The 21,356-nt window shown below is 42.2% G+C and overlaps 2 non-coding genes across 2 annotated transcripts; one reads left to right on the top strand and one right to left on the bottom strand.

The window, feature by feature from the left end:
• Window positions 1-6,348: 6,348 nt before the first annotated feature.
• Window positions 6,349-6,451, bottom strand: LOC116640147. The gene has a single exon (XR_004300974.1). It is a non-coding gene; the product is annotated as a U6 spliceosomal RNA (small nuclear RNA).
• A 2,441-nt stretch (window positions 6,452-8,892) lies between these two features.
• On the top strand, window positions 8,893-8,999 carry LOC116640170. The gene has a single exon (XR_004300995.1). It is a non-coding gene; the product is annotated as a small nucleolar RNA U13 (small nucleolar RNA).
• The last annotated feature ends 12,357 nt before the right edge of the window (window positions 9,000-21,356 follow it).

Genomic DNA, 21,356 nt, shown 5'->3' with positions numbered 1-21,356 from the left:
ACCAAGGGTAACTGCCATTATTAAGCACCCAGGCTGGCCGGGCTCGGTCACCACCCCTTCCTTCTCGAGGTGGCAGCGAAGGCACATGGGGCACAAGCATGTGTCCTAGGATTGGGAAGAGGCAGAGCTGGGATACGAACCTGGGACCTTTGGCTCTTGGCCCAGTGCGCCAGGCCGAGGAAAACGTGTATTTGAACCAGGCTTTGAAAACCAGGAAGGGTTTGATGAGTGGCCCTAACTGGGCGAGCTCTGCCCTAATCGCCCTTGGGAAGACGTTTGATTTTTTTATAGGCCACACTTTCCTCCTCCGTAAAAGTGGCTGGACTTAGGAAAACTAATAAGTAATATGTAAGTAAGTGCTTTGCAACCCGTAAAGCATTTTCAACTACGTTGTCATAAGTAATGTCTCACAATTAACTCACCAAATAAGCTTTATTTTTTTTTTTAAGATTTTATTTATTTATTTGACAGAGAGAGACACAGCGAGAGGGGGGAACGCAGGCAGGGTGAGTGGGGGAGGGAGAGGCGGGCCTCCCGCGGAGCAGGGAGCCAGATGCGGGGCTCGATCCCAGGACCCCGGGATCATGACCTGAGCCGAAGGCAGACGCTTAACGACTGAGCCACCCAGGCGCCCCTCACCAAGTAAGCTTTTTTATTAGCCTCCTTGGACGGATGAAGAAACTGTCCTAGAGAGGTTTGTTAGATCAGGGAGCAGTGCCAGAACATTACTATGGACTAAATCAGAGGTTTTTCAGGATAACTGCCTTGGATGGGCATAAAGCTCAGAAACCAAACATCCTGTGACCTCATCAAATACTTTTGCTGGATCTGCTTGTCCTCCCGGACTACCAACAGCTCTATCCCAGCAACCCAAATCGCCAAAATGGAGCATTATTATTTTTAATGTTTCTTTCTGGTTTGGGCTGGGCTATGGGGAGTCCTTTAGGCAAAGTCAAAACTGAGAGGGAGTCGGATGGGGAGTTAATTGAATTCTGAAAATTTCAACTGTTTTGGGTTTTCTGAGTAATGATTATTTTGAGGGCATTGGTGATAAATAGTAATAATTTTGTCCTTCCTATTGACAGGTCCACCTCCTAGCAAATTATTTGGAATGAACATGAGAAATGTAAGTAGGGATTTTTAAGTATCAGTTAAAGGAACCTAAATTGTTTGTTTATGAAATGATGGCAGTTAATTTGGCAATACCATTTCTGGATGTATACAGTTAATTGGCAGTTAATTATCAAATGCCCATTTTCGAAGAGTATATTTAATACATGGAGAGGGGTCTACACAGGTCTGTCACCACAAGCACTGATAAGTATCCTGAGAGATACTTGTCCCTCTGGGCCTGTAAAAGGGAAGATGGGCTGTGTGTTTCCTAATGTCTATGATGTATGGCAGGTGTTTTTTGGCCTAAGTGTTTTCATTTATCCTGTAACCTCCTTTGTCCTCAACAAACTTAAAAGGCAGGAGGCATTCTTATCTTTTTAAGAACTGAGGCTTAAGCTTAGGAAGGCTAAGTAAACCAGCCCTGTTGGTGCCAAAAGAAAACCTTTTCACTAAAGCACACCTTTCATGTTGTTGATCCAGGTTTAGAGTCGACAAATATTTAATGAACGTCTACTTAACACCAGGTGCTTTTGAGTATTTTATCCAATCCTCATGACAACCTACCATCCCTTTTGCTCATTTCAGCTGATCACCTTGAAATCAATTAGCAAGCCTTTTTTTTTTTTTTCAAGATTTCATTTATTTATTTGACAGAGAGAGAGATAGCGAGAGCAGGAACACAAGCAGGGGAGTGGGAGAGGGAGAAGCAGGCTTCCTGCTGAGCAGGGAGCTCGATGTGGGACTTGATCCTAGGACCCTGGGATCATGACCTGAGCCGAAGGCAGACGCTTAACGACTGAGCCACCCAGGCGCCCCAGTTAGCAAGTCTTCTAGGAAAATAGCCCACTCCCACTGGTAGGACAGGAGATAATCCATGGGAATGTTATGGCCCCCTTCCTAAATATGATGGGACTTACATGGCAAACTTTGAATTGGAGGGAGCATTTTCTTCCACTGATGACAATTAAGTCTGAAAATGCCGTTGGTTTCCTGTGATAGATGCACACATCGTGATGACTGGGGCTCGCTGTTGATCTGACCCTTGGATCAATTAGGTGTTACTTATGAAAAAGCATCAGGTGGAAATTCTGGCGTGGCTACAAGCCAGGCTGTGAGAAGGGGATGGATAGGTGGGCAGGCAGGGGTCCCGAGTTTGAAGGGCCTTGGATGTTATTCTGAGACATTTGCGTTTTAATCTGTGGGCGGTGGGAGCCACAGCAGTGTTTAAAAGGGAAGTGACATGATGGGTATATGTTGTAGGTGGAGTCCTGCAGCGGAGCTGAGGAGGGATTGGAGCAGGCGGAATGGAAGCAGGGAGGCCAGGAAAAGAACTATTGCAGTTAGTTAATTGGAATGAATGTGGAAGTGTCCAGTAACTGATAAAAATGCTAACTGCTGTCATCGGCTGAGCTCTTCCTGTGTGGCCAGATTCTGTGCAAGGGGCTTTGTACGCATTATCTTATGTACCCTTTGAGCTAAATACTGTTGTCCCCATTTTACAGGGTAGGAGGCGATGAAGATGACTTGTATAAGGTCACACAGTGACTAAATGGTAGAGCCAGAGTTCAAATCCACATCTGTCTGAATCTAAAGCCTTAAGGCTGCAAATCTAAGTCTATGTTGCAAACTTAAACACCTGAGACTAGTACTAGGCAGACTCTCCAGATCTTTGTACAGCAGAACTTGCCATATAAAGTACCAGTCTAGTTGATCTGCATCTAAGACACATCCCAAATCTGTCCTCTTACCTCCTTCGCCTACCACCCCAGATGAGTCAGCATCAGTTTCTGCCCGCGGTCCTACGGTAGTCACCTAACTATTTTCCCAGCATCCTCACTTGCCAACCTAAAACCTATTCTTCACATAATAGCCTGACGGATCTCTGTAAAATCTAAATCAGGGTAGGCGCCTGGGTGGTTCAGTCAGTTAAGTGTCAGACTCTTGATTTAGGCTCAGGTCACGATCTCTGGTCCTGGGATCCAGCCCGGCATCCAGCTCCATGCTAAGTGCAGAGTCTCCTTGAGATTCTCTCTCTCTCTCTCTCTCTGCCCCTCCCCCGCACTTGTGCGTACACGCTCTCTCTCTCTTTCAAATAAATAAATAAAATCTTTAAAAAATATGGGCACCTGGGTGGCTCAGTCATTGGGCGTCTGCCTTTGGCTCAGGTCATGATCCCAGGGTCCTGGGATCGAGCCCCGCATCAGGCTCCCTGCTCAGCGGGGAGCCTGCTTCTCCCTCTCCCACTCCCCCTGCTTGTGTTCCCTCTCTCGCTGTGTCTCCCTCTGTCAAATAAATAAATAAAATCTTAAAAATATATATTAGAATATATATTTTAACATTTAATTAAATTAATCTTATTTAAATTTTTTAAAAATATATATATTAATCAAAGGGCACCTGGCTGGCTCAGTTGGTAGAAAACACTTTTTTTAAAAGATTTTATTTATTTATTTTTTTAACTTTTTTTTTTTTTAAAGATTTTATTTATTTGACAGAGAGAGACACAGTGAGAGAGGGAACACCAGCAGAGGGAGTGGGAGGAGGAGAAACAGGCTTCCCGCTGAGTAGGGAGCCGGATGCGGGACTCGATCCAAGGACCCTGAGATCATGACCTGAGCTGAAGGCAGACGCTTAACGACTGAGCCACCCAGGCGCCCCAAGACTTTATTTTTAAGTAATCTCTACACCCAGTGTGGGGCTCGAACTCACAACCTTGAGATCAAGAGTCGCATCCTCCACCAACTGAGCCAGCCAGGCCCCCCATGTGCCCTCTATTCTTTTCCATTGATCTGCGTGTCTTTTTCTGTGCCAGTTCCATACTATTTTATTTTATTTTATTTTTATTTTTATTTTTTAAAGATTTTGTTTATTTATTTGACAGAGAGAGACACAGCGAGAGAGGGAACACAAGCAGGGGGAGTGGGGGAGGGAGAAGCAGGCTTCCCGCGGAGCAGGAGCCCGATGCGGGGCTCGATCCCAGGACCCTGGGATCATGACCTGAGCCGAAGGCAGACGCTTAACGACTGAGCCACCCAGGCGCCCCATACTATTTTAATTACTACAGCTTCGTAGTGTATCTTGAAACCTGGGACTGTGATACCTCCCGTTTGCTCTTCTTTCTCCAGATTGCTAGGCTATTCAGGGTCTTTTGTGGTCCCGTACATGTTTTAGAATTATTTGTTCTAGTTCTGTGAAAAACAACATCCACCCTCTTAATTAAGTGAAAGCAGGCACCTTATCTTTCCCACCTCTGCATCCTGGCACCTTGGACATGGCATGGCATTTTGCAGGCTCTTAATAAAACTCATGGAATGAAAGGTTGTAGTCACAGTAGAAATACAACTATATTATTAACAAAAAGTTAGGAATTATCCTTGATTCTGCTCCCTGCCACTCACAATTCCATCTGCAAATCCTGAAGCAAAACTACTTCTCACCACTAAACATATCCCCATATGTCCACTTTTCTGCATTCCCACTGCTCCCATCCTTCTGCAGCTCCTGATTGGCTCTCTCTGAAACACCACGACCACCTCCCAGCTGGTCGCCCAAATCACTGGCCTCGGGGCCCCTCTCCTGACTGCAAACTGATAGCTGCTGGAAGCAAAGAATCAGGTGTGTTATTAGGGCAGAAGTGTTTGTTTATGTTTATTATGTCAAATGAAAATGTGCTAGCTGACCTTACCATGTGAGTTTGCTAGGCTGCTATAACCGAATACCACAGACGGTGTGGCTTAAACAGCAGAGAGTTATTTTCTCACAGTTCTGGGAGGCCAGAAGCCTCAGATTCAAGCGTCGGCAGGTTTTCTTTTCTCTGAGGCCCCTCTCGTGGGCTTGCAGTGCTGCCTTCTTGCTGTGTCCTCACATGGTCTTTTATCTGTGTGCACACGTCTGTGTCCTAATCTCTTCTTATAAGGACACCAGTCAAATTGGGTGAGGGCCCACCTAGGTGACCTCATTTTACCTTAATTACATCTTTCCGGGCCCTATCTCCAAATACAGTCGCAGTCTGAGGTACTAGGGTTAGAATTTTAACATACCAATTGAAAGGGGGTGGGACACGATTCAGCCCATCACACAAACGACATCTGTCTGGTACTGCACAGAACTGCCCGCTCACATGACAGTCCTTTAGATAACATCCTCTCTTTGCAAAGCTGAGGGAGGTTGTTGTGATAAAAAGTATTGTGTGTAGATGAATGTGGAACAGGAAATGAGTCCTAATTCCAAGGTTTGAGAAGGTGTGCGGTGCGAAACAGGCATTAAGTTCTTAGGACATACTGGATTTGTTTGGACTTACCTACTTAATGAACAGAACTGTTAGGTATTTCTGTAGGCCTAGGGGGTCATGAAACAATTATGGAAACACTAGATGCACCATGAGTTGTGAAAATGTGGCAACCTCCTTTACTCCAAACAGGTCAGTGGATCCCAGAGATCAGAGACACCAGGGAAGATTTTAATTAAGCAGATTTCTCCAGGTCCCACCCTAGACCTATTGAAAAAATATTTGGGAGTTAAGCCCTGGGTCAGTTTTGGGATCCACTGGTCTAACCTAACCCCTTCATGAAGGCCTAGAAAGGGAAATGTTTTGCTAGAAGTCATACAGCAAGTTAGTGGCTGAGCTGGGACTAGAATCCAGATTCTAATGGAACTATCAGATTCTCTTCATCTTCTCGAGGATTTCTCATATCCACACCTGCCAATGTCATGGCAATCTGCTGCTTAAAAACAGGCATGACCCTGACCTCAAAGACAGCAATTACATGGACAAACTCTATGTTGAATACATCAGTTGCATGTTTTAAAAAAGATTATTTATTTATTTATTTGAAAGAGAGCGAGAGCAGGGGGAGGGGCAGAAGCAGAGGTAGAGGGACAAGCAGACTCTGTGCTGAGCAGGGATGTGGGGCTCAATCCCAGGACCCTGAGATCATGACCTGAGCAGAAATCAAGAGTCGGACGCTTATCTGAGCCACCCAGGTGCCCCACATCAGTTGCATTTTAAAAATTTATATTGTGGGGCACCTGGGTGGCTCAGCCGTTGGGCATCTGCCTTCGGCTCAGGTCATGATACCCAGGGTCCTGGGATCAAGCCCCGCATCGAGCCCCGCATCAGGCTCCCTGCTTGGCGGGGAGCCTGCTTCTCCCTCTCCCACTCCCCCTGCTTGTGTTCCCTCTCTCACTGTGTCTCTCTCTGTCAAATAAATAAAATCTTTATTTATTTATTTTTTTAAAAATATGGAACGCTTCACGAATTTGTGTGTCATCCTTGCGCAGGGGCCATGCTAATCTTCTCTGTATCGTTCCAATTTTAGTATATGTGCTACGAAAGCACATAAATAAAATCTTTAAAAAAAAATGTATATTGTGTAAGATCTATATGAGGAAAACCATGAAACTCTGGTGAAAGATATTAAAGAAGAATTAAGTAAATGGAGAGATATTTCATGTTTTTGGTTAGGAAAACTCAATATTGTCAAGATGTTCATTCTTTTCAACTTGGTCTGTAGATTCAGTTCAATCCCAGTCAAAATCCCACAAGTTCTTTTGTGGATGTTGACAGGTTCTAAAGTTTATATGTAGAGGCAAAAAGAATAGCCAACTCAATATTGAAGAAGAACGAAGTCAGAGTGATGTAGGCAGGCCAGGTCTGAGGATCTGGAGGGGGTCCTGCAGGACCAGCCAAGGCGGTCCCAGGGTGCATGCAGAAGACATCAAATGGGAGCAGCAGGAGGTGAGAGGAGAGTTTATTGAAGGTACAGAGAGAGTGCACGTACAGACAGAATGTCTGGGAAACTCAGAAAGGAAAGGAGAGAGAGTCTCATCTTTGCTCAAATTTTTGCTCTGCAAAGGGATTTTTACTGATGATCATAGTCTGGTGTATGTGGCCTCTTAGGCAACCAGGAACCAGTTAGATGAGGTCCAGGTGTTATTCCTTGGAGCCCGGGGGGTCTTGGTGTCGATTTCTAGCACCAGTGGTCTGGAATATGCATATGATGGCTTGTCTGGTCATTCTCACCCGGTCCTTCCTTAGATGTTGTCTATTCTAGAGAAATCACCAACTCCTTGTCCTTTACAAGGAGGACGTATGCTATTTGCATTCCGAGGCTTGTGTAAAAGTAGGGGTGCAGGTCCTAGCAAGAATAGAAGCAGGAAAAGGAGCAAAAAGCAGATTTCTCTGCAGTCTTTCAGTTTCCCTATGCCAAGAGGACTGATACGACCCAAATTCAAGACTTCCTATAAAGCTACAGTAATGAAGCCAGTGTGGTATTGGTGAAGAATAGACCAATGGGTCAATGGAGCAGAATAGAGAGCCCAGATATAGAGCCACATAAAAACAGCCAGCTCCTTGACCAAGGAGAAAAGGCAATACAATGGAGCAAAGAGTCTTTTCAACAAATGGTGCTGGAACAACTGGACATCCATATGCAAAAAAATGAATCCAGACAGAGACCATACACCCTTGACAAAATTTGGCTTAAAATGGATCATAGACCTAAATGTAAAATGCAAAACTGTGAACCCCCTAGGAGATAACATAGGGGAAAATCTGGATGATCATGGAGATGGTGATGACTTTTTACGTCCAGGAAAGGCATGATCCGTGTAAGAAATAACCTACAAACTAGACTTCATTAAAATTAAAAATTTTTGCTCTGCAAAGGACATTGTCAAGGGAATGAAAAGCCAGACTGGGTGAAAATATTTGCAAAAGACATAACTGATAAAAGACTATTATCCACAATATACAAAGAACTCTTAAAATGCAATGATAAGAAAACAACCTGATTAAAAAATGGGCCAAAGATTTTAACAGACCCAGAACAGATGGCAAGTAAGCGTATGAAAAGATACCCTACATCATGTAACCCCAATGAAATGCAAATTAAAACAACAATGAGATGCCACTATACACCTATTGGAATCCCCCAAATCTAGAATACTGACAACACCAAATACTCTCAAGGATATGGAGTAACAGGAACTCTCATTCATTGCTGGTGGGAATGCAAAATGGTACAGCTACTTTGGAAGACAGATTGATGGTTTCTCACAAAACTAACCATAATCTCACCATACAATCCAGCAATTGTGCTCCTTGGTGTTTACTCAAAGGAGTTGAAAACTTATGTCCACACGAAAACCCGCATATGGGTGTTTATAGCAGTTGCCAAAACTTGGAAGCAACCAAGTCCTTCAGGAGGTGAACGGATAAATAAACTGTGGTCCATCCAGACAACGGGGTATTGTTCACTGCTAAAAAGAAATGAGCTCTCAAGCCATGACAAGACATGGAGGAACCTTAAATGCATATATCTAAGTGAAAGAAGCCAATCTGAAAAGACTACATGCTATATGATTCTGCTTATACAACATCTGGAAAAGGCAAAACCATGGAGGTAATAAAAAGATGAGTGGTTGCCAGGGGTTGGGGGAGGGAGACATGAACAGGGCACAGAGGATTTTTAGGGTAGAAAATATTCTATGTGATGCCGTAACGGTGGATTTATATCATACGTTTGTCTAAACCCATAGAATGTGCTACACCAAGGGTGAACCCTCATGCAAACTATGGACTTTGGATGATAATGACGTGTCAGTGTAGGTTCACTGATTGTAACAAGTGTACTATTCTGGTGGGGCACGTTGACAGTGGGGAGGCAATGATTGTGTGGGGGTAAGGGGGGGTAGAGGAAATCTCTGTACTTTGCACTCAATTTAGCTTTAAACCTAAAACCACTCTAAAAATTAAAAGTCTAATAAAAAAATTTGTAGATCCTTTTGTGGCTCATAGATGTGACGACTGGGAGTTCATGCTATTATTGTGTGAGATGTACTACCCTCCACCCTTATCACGACGCTGGCACGTTACCGGTCCGATATAGAAAAGAATCTGTCTAGAAGTCAATAAACAACTTTATGTATCCCCATTAGTAGCACTACCCATTTAGTGAAGTAAAAAGAGGGTTGTGGGAATTATACAATGCTAAGTAATAAAAAATATTTTAGTAAGTATTCACCATGTACCTATTGAAAGACACAGGGGACGATACAAGAGAAATATAAAATGGGGCTCCTGGCTGGCTCATTTGGTAGAACATGCAACTCTCGATCTCAGGTTTGTGAGTTCGAGCCCTATGTTGGGTGTAGAGCTTACTTAAAATAATAATAATAAAAGAACACACACACACAAAAAATGTTGTTCCTGCAAAGCTAAGAGTCTGGTTCTTTGGCCTGAATTGTGAGAAATCAATAATGCAAATGGACTTTAAACCCTCAGTGCTGTGTTGTTCCAACTCTGTATCTATAATTCAGAGGCGGAGAAAAAGTGTCCACTGTTTTTGTTTTTAAGATTTCTTTATTTGAGAGAGAGAGAGTGTGAGAGCATGGGGTGGGGGAGGGGCAGAGAGAAAGAGAGAATCTCAAGCTGACTCCCCACTGGGCATGGAGCTGGACATGGGGCTCAATCCCACGACCCTGAGATCATGACCTAAACTGAAATCAAGAGTTGGGCGCATAACCACCTGAGCCACTCAGGTGCCCCCAAAAGTGTCTACTGTTAAAGGTGTGTTCTCTAGCAGATATGTAACATCTTGTTTGCCTCAAGTGACAGAAGGAATGTAAAAAAAAAAAAAAAAACAACTCTAAACCATAAAGTGCTTTACAGAGACAGATTATTAATGTTACTTTGTGAGATGAACAGCCTAGTTCCAGGACCTGTTGAAAGTATACAGTGACGCAAAAAGATGGCGTAGAATTTGAACAAGGATTAGAAAGGAGGCCCCTGAGGATTTTAAGTTCTGGTCACTTGAGGATTCCACTAAGTTTCAGATTTGAGGAGCCAGATGGGAGCCTTCAAGCCCAATGGAGAAGAACAGAGATTACAATGTTTTTGGGACCTGGGACCCAAGAAGAAAGACTAAGGGAATTAGAACCATGACACCCGAAGATAAGGTGTCGTTATTCATCGAGAAGAAAAAGCTAAGGGCTGTCTCTTGTTGAAATAGGTCCAGGGAATCTGGAAGATTGCTCGGTCACTGCCGCCTCTGGGAATTGTATCTTGGCTCTGGGAATAAGCCCAAGGCCCTCTTAGTTCTCCCTGGTACTTGTCTGAAGTGTCTTCTGCCTAAGAATAGGCTCAGGCAACCATTCTGAATACAGAGCTGCGGGAGTTCTAAGAGCCAGGCTTGTAAAGGTAGGTCAAGGTTGAGGTGGGCTGGGGAGGAGGTTAGCCAGCGTTCCCCCTGAGGGTCTTTACTAATAGTGGTCTCAGAAAGTGTTCACAGTGCTCCCTTGGCTAAGAATTCTCCAGGAACGTTCACTGGAGAGGCACATGATTCCCCATCACCAGGCACACATGGTCCCCTCAGAAGCTGTGATATTGGTAGTTACACACTCTTTTCAGGGGCAAAAGGAAACTTAGAGCCTTGTTTGAAGCAATTCCTAGTGATAAACATTCCAGAGAGATGCCCCCAGGACTTGGGCAGGCGGCTAAGGGTGCCCGGGGGAGAAAGGCAGAAATAAAATGGTTTTGGCACTTGGGACCCAGGAAGAAAGCCTGAAGGGCTCAGAACAGTCGCTGGCACATAGTAAGCCCTTTGTGTTTATGGCAGAAGAGCAGGCAGATTGCGTGTTTAAATAGGGTGGTCAGGGTAGATCTCACTGAAAGGGCGAGATTTGAGCAGACTTGAAGAAGGCAAGGAAATCTGCTCAATGGGTCTCTGAGGAAAGAGCATTCCAGGCCTGAGGAACAGCCATAGCAAAAGTCTGGCAAGTTCCAGACACTCTGGGGCTGGGGTTGGGTGAGAGATGAGAAACGCAGTGTTCCTGCTCACATCAGGCCTGTGAGGCCCTGGGGAGGATTTGGGCTTCCACTCTGAGTGAGGTGGAGCCACATGAGTGTTTAGCAGAGGAATGACAAGATCTGTCTTCTGCTCTGCTGTACTGGGAACGACATGGGAGTGGTGAGGGGCAAAGGTCAGAGTAGGAAGCTGTGGTAGGAGGCTAGGGCAAAACTGGGCAAGATATAGTGAGGCCAGAGGAATCAGGGGAGGTGGTAGGAGAGTCTGATTCTGGAAATGCTGGGAAGCCAGCATTGACTTCTAAGGGACTGGTACAGGGTAGTGAGAGTGGGCCCAGCAATGTTTGCTGTCTTTCCTTATGTGCTCGAATGACTGTCTTGTTTAGCCTGAGTTGGATGGATGTGGTTGCCATCAAATGGTTGGGAGAAGTAAAGGATCGTGTCAGACAGGCCGTTCTTTCATTCAGAGTCTTTACTGGGCCCGCCCCTCGTGTTAGGCGCAGGATGACGGACAATGCAAGTTAAGGTCATTATCCACATGGAGCAACCATTCTAGTCGTATAATTAGACAGTAGTCATGTAAGCAATGTCAACCAGGGATAAGGGCTAGGAGAAAAATAAAGTGTGGTATTGTGGCAGCATCTTGGGTTGCTCAATTTTAGGGGCTGGAAGAGCCCTCTGTGGAGGTGACATCTGCCCTGACGCCATTTCTCCCGAGACATCAAATGCTTGCCCTTAGAATGATCTAGACCATCAGAGGATGTGTCATGACCTCTCATGGAATTGCTTCAACTGAACTTCATTTCATCACAAGACCTTTTAAACCACAGCCAAATGAAACACTGCGTGGAAATTGAGGCTATTGTTGAGAATCTTGTCCACCATGAGGCTCAGTCATATCCCAGTTCCAAAAACTGTGAAAATACTGAGCTGATTTTTTTCTGATCTTTTGGCTGCAATCACGTAACCAATTGTTTTTCATTCTTTGCTTCTGTCACTAACAAGCTAAAAGTCAAGTCTACAACCCCTCTTCTTACAAGTGTATAGGACTGATGGCATTTTGTATACTAGCTGAATCCCTGTTTCAACTTTATTTTACTTAATCAAATTCATTCATTTTATTTATTTTTTATTTTTATTTTTATTTTTTTTTAAGATTTTATTTATTTGACAGAGAGAGACACAGCGAGAGAGGGAACACAAGCAGGGGGAGTGGGAGAGGGAGAAGCAGGCTCTCCGCCGAGCAGGGAGCCCAGTGCGGGGCTCGATCCCAGCACCCTGGGATCAGGACCTGAGCCGAAGGCAGACGCTTAATGACTGAGCCACCCAGGCACCCCTATTTTTTATTTTTCAACGTGGGGCTTGAACTCATGACCCCAAGATCAAGAGTCACACCCAATACCAACTAAGCTGGCCAGGCACCCCTCATTCATTTATTTTAAGTAAGCTCTAGGCCCAGCATGGGACTTGAACTCATGACCCTGAGAGCAAGACTCACACACTACCGACTGAGCCAGCCAGGCACCCTTGTTTCAACTGACTAAAAAAATTTTGAGGTTATAATTTATATATAATACTTCTACTCCACACTCCACAGGCAATCATTATAATGATTTCTATAATCATAGTTTTACCTGTTCTAGAATTTCATATACATAGAATCATGAAGCATATACTCATTTGCATTTTCTTTCACACAGCCTAATGTTTTTCAGATTTAGCCATGTTCATGCATGTATCAACAGTTTTATTGTGTAGTATTCCATGTATCAATTTGTTTATCCATTCACCTGTTGATGGACAACTTAATTGTTTCCAGGTTTGGCTACTATGAATAAAGCTGATGTGAACATTCCTTTCATGGACAAATATTTTCATTTCCTCCCTTCCTTTCCTTTCCTTTTCTTGAATAAATATTTTCTTGAATAATATTTAATATTTTCATTTTCTTGAATAAATACCAGAAGTAGAATTGCTGGGTCAGAAGAAAAGTATATGATTGACTTTTTTTTTTTTTTTTTTTTAAAGATTTTATTTATTTATTTGACAGAGAGAGAGATAGCGAGAGCAGGAACACAAGCAGGGGGAGTGGGAGAGGGAGAAGCAGGCCTCCTGCCGAGCAGGGAGCCCGATGTGGGACTCGATCCCAGGACCCTGGGATCATGACCTGAGCTGAAGGCAGACGCTTAACGACTGAGCCACCCAGGCGCCCTATGATTGACTTTATAAGAAATGGCAGGGACACCTGGCTGGCTCAGTCAGTGGAACATATGACTCTTGATCTCAGGGTTGTGAGTTCAAGCCCCACATTGTGTGTAGAGATTACTTAAAAATAAAATCTTAAAAAAGAAAAAAGAAAGGGGCGCCTGGGTGGCTCAGTTGTTAAGCGTCTGCCTTCGGCTCAGGTCATGATCCCAGGGTCCTGGGATCGAGCCCCGCATCGGGCTCCCTGCTCAGCGGGAAGCCTGCTTCTCCCTCTCCCACTGCCCCTGCTTGTGTTCCCTCTCTCGCTGTGTCTCTCTCTGTCAAATAGATAAATCTTAAAAAAAAAAAGAAAGAAAGAAAAAAAAAAGAAATGGCCAAACCTTTTTTCAAAATGGTTTTACTGTGTTCTAGCATGATGTGAGAGTTTCCATTGCTTTATTTTCTTTATGGTCTTTTCTAGAATTTCATCTAGCATTTAGTTTTTTGCATCTGGCTTTTTTCCAATTAGCATAATGATTTTGAGATTCATCCATGTCATGTTTATCAGTAGTTTGTTTTTTAAGATTTTTTTATTTATTTGAGAGAGAGAAAGAACGAGAAGGGGGGAGGAGCAGAGGGAGAGGGAGAAGCAGACTCTGCACTGAGCACAGAGCCAGACATGGGGTTCAATCCACGACCTGAGATCATGACCTGAGCAGAAATCAAGAGTTGGAGGCTCAACCCACTGAGCCACCCAGGTGCGCCTGTTTGTTTATAACAAAACCCTACCCCTCAGCAGTTTGTTTCTTTTGAGTGCTGAGTAATAATGTACCGTGTGCATCCATCAGATTGGTTATACATACACCATTTGTTGGGCTATTTCCATAGTTTGGCTGTTTTGTATAAAGCTATCAATATTCACATGAGGGTCTTTGTGCTGACATACGTTTTTTGTTTTTTCTCTTGGGTAAATAATCTACAAGTAAGACTGCTGAGTGGTGTATTAGGTATATTTTAGCTTTATAAGAAACTGCAAGTGTTTATGCCAATTTACATTCCCACCAGCAGTGGGTGAGGGGTCCTGTTGCTCCATGTCCTTGACAAAACTTGGTCTTGTCAGTCTTGTTCATGTCGGCCACTCTAATAGGTATGTAGTGGGATCTCACAGTGGTTTTGATTCGCATTTTCATAATGCTAGCCTTAAAAATAAAGCAGTCAGTTATTTTACCAGCAAAAATGGGTTTATTCAGGAATGACAGAGAATTGCAATCCGGGACACCCAAGCTACAGCAAAACCATAGGCAAGTCCAACAAACAAAGAAGAGGAATGTTAATTTAAGGAGAAGGAGGAAGTTCGAAGGGGCTGTTTTGAATGAAAGTCCATTGGAGAAAAGCAAAAGAGTTCAGGGTGGCAACAATTTCTCATTGGCTGAGTTGAAAGGGTAGTTGATTTCTTGTAGGAGATGCAATGTAAATCTTTCCCTGTTGGGGTCTGCAATTGATGATTCTTTCCTGTTGACATTCTTCTGTTGGGATCTGTAATTGACAGTTTTTCCTGTAATTTATTTTGAGTGGTAGGCTCTTCTTCCAGTCTCCAAGTCCACTTTAGTGAGATTTCCCTTTATTAATTTTCACAGTAATTACTAGAGATTACTAAATGATTAGTAATTTATTTACTAAATTACTAAATTTTACTAAATTTTTTTTTTACAGTTACTAAAGATACTAAATAATTAGTATCTTTAAATGTGCTTATTAGCCAGTTTTATACCTTCATTTATGAAATGTCCAAGGCTTTTGCCTGTTTTTATAAATTGGATTGAAAAAAAATAAATTGGGTTGGTCTTTTTTTTTTTTTTATTGAGTTTTAGGAGTTTTTTTTTAAGATTTATTTATTAGAGAGAGAGAGAGAGCACGAGTTGGGGGGTGGGCAGAAGGAGAGAATCTTCAAGCAGATTCCCTGCTGAGCAGGGAGCCCGATGTGGAGCCCAGTTCCACAACCCATGAGATCATGACCTGAGCTGAAACCAAGAGTCTGATGCTCAACTGACTGAGCCACCCAGGCACCCCAGAGTTTTTGGAGTTTTTAAAAAATATAATCTAATTATAAATCCTTTGTCATATATATGTATTGTGAATATTCTTCTCCCAATCTAAGACTTGCCTTTTCATTTTTTTTGATAAGCAGAAAAATTTAATTTTGATGAAGTTCAATTTATCAGCTTTTTTTTTTTTTTAATTAATTTATTTGACAGAGAGAGACACAGCGAGAGAGGAAATACAAGCAGGGGAAGTGGGAGAGGGAGAAGCAGGCTTCCCATGGTGCAGGGAGCCTGATGTGGGGCTCGATCCCAGGACTCTGGAATCATGATCTGAGCCGAAGGCAGATGCTTAATGACTGAGCCACCCAGGCACCCCCAGCTTTTTCTTTTGATTAGTGTTTTTTGTGTTCTAAGAAATTTTTGCCTATCCTAGGGTTGCAAAGATATTCTCCTATGTTGTCTTCTAGAAATTGTATGGTTTTAGATTTTACATTTATTTATTTATTTTTTTAAAATTATTTATTTATTTATTTGACAGAGTGAGAGATAGTGAGAGCAGGAACACAAGCAGTGGGAGTGGGAGAGGGAGAAACAGGCTTCCCATGGAGCAGGGAGCCCAACGAGGGGCTCGATCCCAGGACCCTGGGATCATGACCTGAGCTGAAGCCAGATGCTTAATGACTGAGCCACCCAGGCGCCCCTAGATTTTACATTTAGATATATGATCTATCTTAAAATAATTTTTTTAAAATAGTTTACTTATTTTTTTAAAGATTTTATTTATTCATTTGACAGAGAGAGACATAGCGAGGGAGGGAACAAAAGCAGGGGGAGTGGGAGAGGGAGAAGCAGGCCTCCCGCTGAGCAGGGAGCCCGATGCGGGGCTCATCCCAGGACCCTGGGATCATGACCGAGCTGAAGGCAGACGCTTAACGACTGAGCCACCCAGGCGCCCCTCAAAATAATTTTTATATTTGGTATAAGATAGGGATCAAGGTTAATTCTTTATAATGTAGATATCCAGTTGCTCCAACAGTATATATTAATAAGAATGTTCTTTCTTCATCGGATTATTTTGATGCTTATTGAAAATCAATTGTACATGTGAGAATTTGTTTTTGAGGGATGCCGGGGTGGCTCAGTCTTTAAGCGTCTGCCTTCGGCTCAGGTCATGATCCCAGGGTCCTGGGATCGAGGCCCGCATCGGGCTCCCTGCTCCGCGGAAGCCTGCTTCTCCCTCTCCCACTCCCTCTGCTTGTGTTCCCTCCCTCACTGTGTCTCTCTGTCAAATAAATAAATAAATAAAATCTTAAAAAAAAAAAAAAGAATTTGTCTTTGATCTCTCTCTTCTGTTCCATTGATTTGACTTTATATCAATATTACACTGTCTTGAATATTTACTTTGTATCCTGCCACTTGGCTAAACTCACTTATCCTAGTAGCTTTTTTGTATATTCTTTAGGACTTCTCTTTTTTTTTAAGAGAGAAAGTGTGTGCACATGGGTGCATGAGTGGTGGGGGCGGGAGGGAGAGAGAATCCCAAGTAGTCTTCACTCTCAGTGCAAAGCCTGATGTGGAGCTCGATCCCATGACCCTGAGATCATGACCTGGGCCAAAATCAAGAGTTGGACGTTCAACCAACTGAGCCACCCAGGCCCCCCTATTTAGGACTTTGTATTTACACAATCATGTAGTCTGTAAATAAATTACCCCTTTACTTATTTATATCCAATCTTAATGCCTTTTATTTCTTTTTCTTACATTACACTGGCTGGGACCATCACTACGATGTTGACTAGTGTTTAGAGTAGACATCTTTGCATTGTTTCTAATCTTAGGGGGAAAGCACTCATTATTTCACCAATAAGTATGATGTTACTATAGATTTTTCATGGATGCTCTTTATTAATTTGAAGTAATTACCTACCATCTCTACTTTGCGAGAATTTTTATCTTTTTAAAAAAATTTTTTAATTTTATTTTTTTTAAAGATTTTATTTATTTATTTGACAGAGAGAGAGAGCACAAGTAGGCAGAGCGGCAGACAGAAGCAGAGGGAGAAGCAGACTCCCCGCTTAGCGGGGAGCCCGACTCAGGACTCCATCCCAGGACCCTGGGATCATGACCTGAGCTGAAGGCAGATGCTTAACTGACTGAGCCACCCAGGCGCCCCGAGAATTTTTATCTTGAATAGGTATTAAATTTTGTCAAATACCATTGAAATGGTATCTGATTTTTCTCCTTTATTACACTAATGTGGTAGATTGCATTGATTTTTCTTTTTTTTTTTTAAAGATTTTGTTTTTAAGTAATCTCTATACCTCACGTGGGCCTCAAACTCAAAACCCCAAGATCAAGAGTCGCACACCCCACTGACTGAGCCAGCCAGGCACCACATGATTTTTTAAATGTTGAACCAACCTTGTATTACTGGTATAAAATCTATATGGATATGATTATCATTTTTATATATTGCTGGGTTTAATTTGCTAATATTTTGTTTTACAACTCAGTAATATTTTTCAATTTGTGAATTTTTTGTCTATGTTCACGAATGATATTACCTGCAATTTTCTTTTTATATAGTAACAGGCTTTGGTATCAGAGTTATGCTGCTTTGTAACACAGGTTGGGAAGTATTCCCTTCTCTTCCTCTTTTTGAAGGAGTTTATATAAAATTGGTGTTATATCTTCCTTAAATATTTGGGATAATTCACCAATGAAGTCATCTGGGCCTGGAGTTTTCTAGTGGGAATGTTGTTAATTATGACTTCAATTTCTTTAATAGATAACAGACTATTCATTCATATATTTTATGTTTTCATATGTTTTAGTAAATTATATATATATATATATTTTTTAAATAGGATATCTTTTTTTTTAAGATTTTATTTATTTATTTGAGAGAGAGAGAATGAGAGACAGATAGCAAGAGAGGGAAGAGGGTCAGAGGGAGAAGCAGACCCCCCGCTGAGCAGGGAGCCCGATGTGGGACTCGATCCCGGGACTCCAGGATCATGACCTGAGCCAAAGGCAGTCGCTTAACCAACTGAGCCACCCAGGCGCCCAGTAAATTATATTTTTAAGAACTTTGTCCATTTCATTGAAACCAATAAATATATTGACATAAAGTTGTTCATAATTTTATCTTATTATTCTTTAGGTTCTGTAGAGATGTCTTCTCTTTCATTTCTGATTTTGGTAGTTTATATTTTCTCTCTTCAGTCAGAGATTTATCAATTTTATTGAATCCTTATTCCATTTACATTTAATGTAATTACTGATAGATTGGTTTTAAGTCTGCCATCTTGATATTTATTTTCTCTTTGTCCCCTCTGTTCTTTGTTCCTTTATTGTTTGGGTTAATTGAGTATTTTTCTTTCTTTTTTTTTTTTTAAAGATTTTATTTATTTGACAGAGAGAGAGGAGGGGAGAGAGGACACAAGTAGGGGGAGCAGCAGAGGGAGAAGCAGGCTCTCCACCGAGCAGGGAGCCTGACACAGGACTCAATCCCAGGTCCCAAGGATCATGACCTGAGCTGAAGGCAGACGCTTAACGACTGAGCCACCCAGGTGCCCTTAATTGAGTATTTTTTTTTTTTAAAGATTTTATTTAGACACAGCGAGAGAGGGAACACAAGCAGGGGGAGTGGGAGAGGAATAAGCAGGCTTCCCACGGAGCAGGGAGCCCGATGCGGGGCTCGATCCCAGGACCTTTGGATCATGACCTGAGCCGAAGGCAGATGCTTAACGACTGAGCCACCCAGGCGCCCCTAATTGAGTATTTTTAAGTATTTCATTCTTTCTCTTCTGTTGACTTTTTAGCCAGTTCTTTGGATCATTTTTTCAAGTGGTTACTTCAGTGATTACTGTGTGCATCCTTTTTTTTTTTTTTTTTTTTTTTTTAAAGATTTTATTTATTCATTTGAGACACAGAGATACAGAGAGAGAGAGCATGAGCAGGGAGAGAGGCAGAGGGAGAAGGAGAAGCAGGCTCCCCGCTGAGCCAGGAGCCCGATGTGGGGCTCGATCCCAGGACCCTGGAATCATGACCCGAGCCGAAGGCAGACGCTTAACCATCTGAGCCACCCAGGCGCCCCTACTGTGTGCATCCTTAATCTTCTGCAGCTGATTTATATTTAATGAAAAACTTTACAACAATGTCATTATATTTACACCCCTACTGTCCTTTGCATTATTGTCATGTATTTTACTTTTATAAGTGTTATAAACTTCACAATACACTGTTATTTTTACTTTTTAAAAAATATTTTTAAATTTTTAAGTAATCTCTACACCCAAAATGGGGCTCGAACTCACAACCTCAAGATCAAGAGTTGCATGCTCTACCAACTAAGCCAGCCAGGTACCTCTGTTATTTTTACTTTGAACAGCCAGCTGACTTTTTAAAACAAATTAAGAAAAGAACAATCATATTTTACATTTACCCACATACTTGCCATTTTGAGTGTGCTTTTCTTCCTATAGGTTTGCACTTTCATCTCTCCCTCCATCCTGAAGAATTTCCTTTAGCATTTCTTGGAGTAAGTGCTGGCTACAAATTATCCTAGTCTTTACTTATCTGAAAAGGTCTATTTTATTAAAAACTTTTATTTAATTGTGGTAAAATACCCATAAGATTTACCATCTTATTTATTTGTTTAAGATTTACCATTTTAAAGTGTACAGTTCAGTGGCATTAACAACATTCACATTTTTTTTTTTTTTTTTAAAGATTTTATTTATTTATTTGACAGAGAGAGACACAGCAAGAGAGGGAACACAAGCAGGGGGAGTGGGAAAGGGAGAAGCAGGCTTCCCGCTGAGCAGGGAGCCCGACACGGGGCTTGATCCCAGGACCCTGGGATCATGACCTGAGCTGAAGGCAGGCGCTTAACGACTGAGCCACCCAGGCGCCCCAACAACATTCACATTTTTTGTGCGACCATCACCACCATCCATCTCCAGAACTTTTCCATCTTCCCAAACTGAAACCCTGTCCTCATCAAACATGAACTCCCAATAGAATAGAGAGCTCAGAAAAATACCCCTTGCATATATGGTCAAATGATTTTCAACAAGGGTACTAAGACAATTTAATGGGGAAAGGAGTCTTTTCAACAAGTAGTCCTGGGAAAACTGGATTATCCACATGTAAAAGAATTACCTTACATACAAAATTTAACACAAAATGGATCAAAGACTTGAAAGACCCAAGAGATAGAACTATAAAGACCTAAGAGCTAAAACTACAAAACTCTTAGGGGCACCTGGGTGGCTCAGTCAGTTGAGCGTCCGACTCTTGGTTTTGGTTCAGGTCCTGATCTCAGGGTCTTGAGATCAAGCCCAAATCAGGCTCCTAGGTCAGTGCAGAGTCTGCTTAGGACTGTCTCTCCCTCTCCCTCTGCCCCTCCCCTCCATGTGCAGTCTCTCTCTCTCTCAAATAAATAAATCTTAAAAAAAAAAAACCAAACTATAAAATTCTTAGAAGAAACCATAGGGAAAAGCTTTATGACATTGGATTTGGCAGTGATTTCCTGGCTATGACACTAAAAGCACAGGAAACAAAAGTTAAAATTGATCAATTGGACTATATCAAAATTAAGAGTTTCTGTCAATCAAAGGACACAATCAACAGTGAAAAGACAGCCTACATAGGTACCTGGCAGGCTCAGTCAGTAGAGCATTCTACTCTTGATCTCCGGGCCATGAGTTTGAGGCCCGTGTTGGGGGTAGAGTTTATTAAAAAAAAAAAAAAAGGCAGCCTACAAAATAGGAGAAAATATTTTCAAATTATATATTTGATAAGGGGTTAACAACCAGAATATATAAAGAACTCCTACAACTCAAATAAAACAAAACTCCAAATAATCCAATTAAAAAATGGGCAAAGTACTTGAATAGATATTTCACCAAAGAAGACATAGAGATGGCCAACAAGCACATGAAAAGATGCTCAACATCACTCATCATCACTCAGGGAAATGCAAATAAGAACCACAACAGAAAATAACAAGTGTTGGCAAGGATGTGGAGAAATTGGAGCCTGTTTGTATTGCTGCTGGGAATGAAAAATTATACAGCTGCTGTGGGAAATAATATGGTGGTTCCTCAAAAAAAAAAAAAAACTAAACTAAAAATGGAAAAAATCCAGCAATTCTCTTTCTGAGTATATATCCAGAAGAATTGAAAGCAGGATCTTGGAGAGGTATT

The sequence above is a fragment of the Phoca vitulina genome, unplaced genomic scaffold (genome assembly GCF_004348235.1).
Source record: "Phoca vitulina isolate PV1807 unplaced genomic scaffold, GSC_HSeal_1.0 scaffold19, whole genome shotgun sequence".
NCBI lineage: Eukaryota > Metazoa > Chordata > Mammalia > Carnivora > Phocidae > Phoca > Phoca vitulina.
This window is presented reverse-complemented; position numbering and strand designations above follow the sequence as displayed.